We start from the raw sequence: 5,694 nt of genomic DNA, 5'->3' as shown, positions 1-5,694 counted from the left end.
ATTAACTTGAGGGAGATCAGTTGGTTGGCAGAATTTAACATAAAATTACTTGATGAATAAAATTAAAAACGGAGCAAGTACTTTTATTTAAGGTTACTCATGGTAGATTGATGTTAACATTACTGATTCATTCTGGGAAGCCCTTTTGCATTTTCTCTATCCAAATCCTGAGTATGTTTTCCAGAGTTGGAGCAATACAAACTCTCATCATGAAGCCACTGATTTACTATTAGATTCCTCAATGAACTCTTTCCCACCTACAGGCAAAACAGAGGCACACACTTCTTCTCTCATCTGTAGTTTCTCAGTCCAAATAAGACTCCCTCAGAGGATTAATATAATTTAAACTTGAGCTACTTAAAATATAAGCCCTCCTCATTTTTTTTTCTTCCCCCAACAGCATGTATTTCTGCTTTATAAATTTACCATTTGTTTAAAAATATTCATATTTTACCTGTATTGTTTCTTCTATTTTGGATGCAAAAAAATGTGTGTTCTTTCCTGTTGTATTTATCTGTACCATCTTTTTTATGCTTTATTTCTGTTACACTCTGAAGACATTTGATTTGGGGGCATCATAACTTGCTAAACAGAGAGAATATGTTGAACTTGAGTTAAAAGTATCTTCATGCTGTACATGGTATAGGGATTTTTAAAAGAGAAAATATTCTTCATAACCAGTTTCCCCACTTACACTGCTTTTAGGCAACATAGATAGAGCACTTCTTTTTTAACTTTATTTTGATTGTTGACCCTGTTACAGATGGCCTCATTTTCCTCCCCATTGTGGACCTCCGCCTAGCCCTGTCCCCCTTCCCTCTGGCCGTGACCGCACTGTTGTCTGCGTCCATGGTTATGCTAATATGTTCTTTGGCTAATCTCTTCACCTTCCTTCATCCATTCTCCCCTGTCCCCCTTCCCTATCCATGCTTCTGGTTCTATTTTGTTCATCAGTTTATTTTGTTCATTAGGTAACACTTCTTTACTCTTGTTCTATAACATGCACCTTCAAGCTATTTTTATGGCTTTATGGCAGTATATTGATATATAAAACTGCACATATTTAATGTATACAATTGGATGAGTTTTGATGTATGCAAACACCTGTGATGCTATCACTACAATTAAGGTAACAAACATTCATCACTTCCAGAAGTTTCTTTGCATTGTTTTGCTTTTGTGTGTGTATGTGGCAAGAATACTTAGCATGCAATCCACCCTTCACAGAATTTTAACTGCACAGCACCATACTTTAACTATAGGCACTACATTGAATATCAGATATCTAGGATATATTCATCTGTGTAACTGTGGCTTTGTCATCATTGAACAACATGAATACTGAGGAACAGGTGGCTGCTTCAGTCTTTCTGGCACCTTGGCATTTAACCAAGAAACCATGTGTGGGGCTTTAACTATCAAATCAGTTTTGCTATATTTAATATAGAACAATTAACTGTATGAATGGCTACATAGCTAATCCTCAGGACATGTGAAGAGGCTTTAAGGCTTTTTTCAACACACATTGAAATGCAGGGAGGTTACATTTCCCCATTCCAATGGTGATCTATCCCAGGAATGATCTAGGTTGCTCTAACACATGATAAACAAACAATGAGAATTAAAAAAAAAAAAGAAACTCTAAGATGATGTAAAAATGAAGAAAATTATTTAATACTAGTAAATCCAAACTTCAGTTTATAATTTAAAAAAAATAACCCTTAACAAACTAAGAAATATAAAACTGTGTATATGTGTGTATATACACTGAGTGGTCAGATTATTATGACCACCCCATCAGTACTTCATTGATACTTCCAAAAATACTGAATATTGAAAACTTCCTAAGCAAATACTCTCAAGGTTTTATTATTATTATTATTATTATTTATTATTTGCATAACTAATTCATTGATCGGCTGCCTCCTGCACACCCTCTATACCCCCTCCTGGGGAATGGAGCCAGCAACCTGGGCAGAATCAAACCTGGGACCCTTTAGTCCACAGGCTGATGCTCTATCCACTGAGCAAAACCAGCTAAGGCAAAACTTTAATTTGATAAAATTCACTGAATAAAAATCCTAGTCAATATTAAAGTCATGATTTAAGGCAATAGAATAGAATCAAATTAAGAAATAAAAAACATGAAAATTAGAAACTTAGAAATAGAAGTTTCTTTGTTCACAGTCCATAGATTCTGTACAGTAGTCCCCTCTTATCTGAAGGGGATACACTTCAAGACCCCATTGGATGCCTGAAACCACAGATAGTGCCAAACACTGTATGTACTATGGTTTTTCCTATACATGCATACTTATGATAAAGTTTAATTTATAATTTAGGCACAATAAGATACTAACAGTAATAACTAGTAATATAATATAACTAGTGGCTCAGTGCATGCAATTTGTGCATGGGTGGGGGAGTTCCCTCAGCCCAGCCTGCACCGTCTCCAATTGGGGACCCCTTGGGGGATGTCTGACTGCCAGTTTAGGTCCGATCCCACTCCGGCAGTTGGACATCCCTCTCGCAATCTGGGACTGCTGGCTCTTAACCACTCACATGCCTGCCTGTCTGATCGCCCTTAACCTCTCTGCCTGCCAGCCTGATCACCCCTAACTGCCTCTGCTTTGGCCCCCACCACCATGGCTTTCTCCAGAAGAAAGTACGACGTATGGACGATGGCCAGTCGACCTGGTCTAATTAGCATATTACCCTTTTATTATCATAGATAGATTATATAGGATAGGATTGCTTAAAAGGCGGGGGGCGGGGGGAGATTCTTTCAGCAGGAGGCAATGCTCTTGGCAGACAAAAATACATAATCCCTAAATCTAGACTGATAGCCAGCCATATGCTCTATACCGCCAAACTGGTCATTAAAAAATTGAACTGCTTTCTTACACCTTACACCAAACAGCTGTTGCCCTGAAAACCCCTTCTCAGCCCCCACTTTAGGTTCTGCCTTTGCAGTTCACCCATATTAGGTTCTGATTGGTCAGTTTCTATGCCAGTCAGAGTCTCCAGGCCTATCCCTGGGCCTGATCAGAGAGGTAGGGCTGATCAGCAGCCACCCCAGGATGCTGGTGAGCAGGCTGAACTGCTGACCTCTCGGAGAGAGAGAGAGAAACACGGCTGCTGGTGAGGCCTGGAGAGAGAGAGAGAGGCAAGGGTTGATCAGCAGCTGCCATGGAGACTGCGGATCAGACCCTGCTTTACTCTCTGGGCCTCACCAGCAGCCGTGGCAGCTGCTGATCAACCCCGCCTCACTCTCTCTCTGAGAGGTCAGCAGTTCCGCCTGCTTGCCAGTCCCCACCCACCCGAACCTGCTGTACGCATAGTCTGGTGTTCGGTCATCCCTTTGGTCGTTTTGGACGTTATGGATCCTGGCTCTTTATATATATACACTAGAGGTCCGGTGCACAAAATTCGTGCACTGGGGGGTGTCCCTCAGCCCAGCCAGCACACTCTCCAATCTGGGACCCCTCGAGGGATGTCCAACCGCCCTTTTAGGCTCAATCCCTCTCACAATCCAGGACTGCTGGCTCCCAACCGCTCACCTGCCAGCCTGATCAATGCCTAACTGATCCCCTGCCGGCCCAATTGCCCCCAACTGCCTTCCCCTGCCGGCCATCTTGTGGCAGCCATCTTGTGGCCACATGGGGCAGCCATCTTGTGGACACATGGGGCTGCCATCTTGTCTGTTGGAATTATGGTCAATTTGCCTACTGGTCCTTGCTAATTAACATATCTGGTCGTAACTAATTAGCATATCTGGGCTAATTAGCATATCCCTCTCTTATTATGTAGGATAGATAATTATAACAATATCTACACTAATAAAAGAGAAACATGGTAATTGGCGTACGACCGCTACCCTTCCCATTGGCTAATCAGCGTATCCTTATGCAAATTAACTGTCAGCCAAGATGGCGGCCGGCAGCCAGGCAGCTGGAAGCTAACAGGAGGCTTGCTGTGGATTCCAACATTCCCCGCCGGCCTCTGAGCTTCAGTTGGAAACATAGTAACATTTACAGAAGATAAACAAAACTCCAGAAAGCTCCTGTCAGTCAGCCGGGATCTCAGAGCTGGAGTCGCAACATTGTTTCGAATACAGAAAACAAAGGCCAGAAACCTGCTTTCAGCCGAGCCTCAGAGAGAAAGCCAGCTCCCAGCTCCAGTGACAGGCATAGAAGGTAAATAAATGCCAGAATAAAAAAAAAGAAAAAAAGGAGAGGTTTGGAGCTTCAGTCGCCCGCCAGCCTGAAAACGGCCCTCAGCCCCTCACCCAGACTGGCCAGGCACCCCAGTGGGGACCCCACCCTGAAGCAACAAGATGGCGGCTAATTTGCATACTGAAGGCAGGCGGCAGCAGGCAAGGCTGTCTGCGGTCTGGGACCCGGATCTGTGACCCTGCCGGGTGGGATCAGCGGAGCCGCAAGGCCTCCCGGCACCGGGATCAGCGTGACAGGGGGCAACGCCCAAACGCCCTGATTGCCCTGCGGCTCTGTGTGTGACAGGGGGCAGCGCCCCAACCCCCTGATCAGCCCTGCTCTGTGGGTGATAGAGGGCGGCGCCCCAACCCCCTGATTGCCCTGCGGCTCTGTGTGTGACAGGGGGCAGCGCCCAAACCCCCTGATTGCCCTGCGGCTCTGTGTGTGACAGTGCCGGCGCCCCAACCCCCCCACGGGCCCTGCTCTATGTGAGACGGGGTAGAGCCATACCTCCCCATCTGCCCTGCCCTGAGTGTGACAGGGTGTGGTGCCTCAACTACCCCCCCCCCCCCCCACGGGCCCTGCTCTGTATGTGACAGGGGGCGGTGCCCCAGCTCCCCTATTGGCCCTACTCTGTGCGTGACAGGGGGGAGCTCCTCAACCCCCTGATTGGCCCTGCTCTGTGCATGACAGGGGGGAGCTCCCAAAACCTCTGATTGACCCTGCTCTGTGCATGACAAGGGGGAGCTCCCCAAACCCCTGATGGGCCCTGCTCTGTGTGTGACAGAGTACGGAGCCCCAACCCCCCTGATGGTCCCTGCTCTGTGTGTGACAGGGGGCAGCGCCCCAACCCCCTGATCGGCCCTGCTCTGTGCATGGCAGGGGGCAGCGCCCCCAACCCCTGATCGGCCCTGCTCTGTGCATGGCAGGGGGTGGCGCCGCAACTTCCCTATCGACCCTGCCTTGAGTGTGACAGAGGGCGGTGCCCCAGCCCCCCAATCGGCCCTACCCTGAGCGTGACTAGGGGTGGCATCACAACCTCCCCATCCGCCCTGCTCTGTTCATGACAGGGGGCGGCGCCCCAACTCCCCAATCGGCCCTGCTCTGAGCCCGACCAAGGGCTGCACCTAGGGATTGGGCCTGCCCTCTGCCACCCAGGAGCAGGCCTAAGCCAGCAGGTCATTATCTCCTGAGGGGTCCCAGACTGCGAGAGGGCACAGGATGGGCTGAGGGACCCCCTTTTCCCCCACCCCGAGTGCACAAATTTTTGTGCACCGGGCCTCTAGTACTGTAATAAAAGTTATGTCAATTCAGTCTCTCTCTCTCTCTCACCAGACTCATTTATTATCAAAATTTGCATTTTATGCTGTTGTAAATCAGTAATTCTTAATAAAGCAGACTAAGTGACCAACCATTAAACATAAGTAAAAATTACTGTACTGGGAATTTTATTTAAATAAATCCTGGTGTGTGTGTGTGT

This window comes from Myotis yumanensis, unplaced genomic scaffold (assembly GCF_028538775.1).
Source record: "Myotis yumanensis isolate MYYU_CA2020_CCGP unplaced genomic scaffold, mMyoYum1.0.hap1 SCAF_5, whole genome shotgun sequence".
Taxonomy (NCBI): domain Eukaryota; kingdom Metazoa; phylum Chordata; class Mammalia; order Chiroptera; family Vespertilionidae; genus Myotis; species Myotis yumanensis.
Note: the sequence above shows the minus strand (reverse complement) of the source record.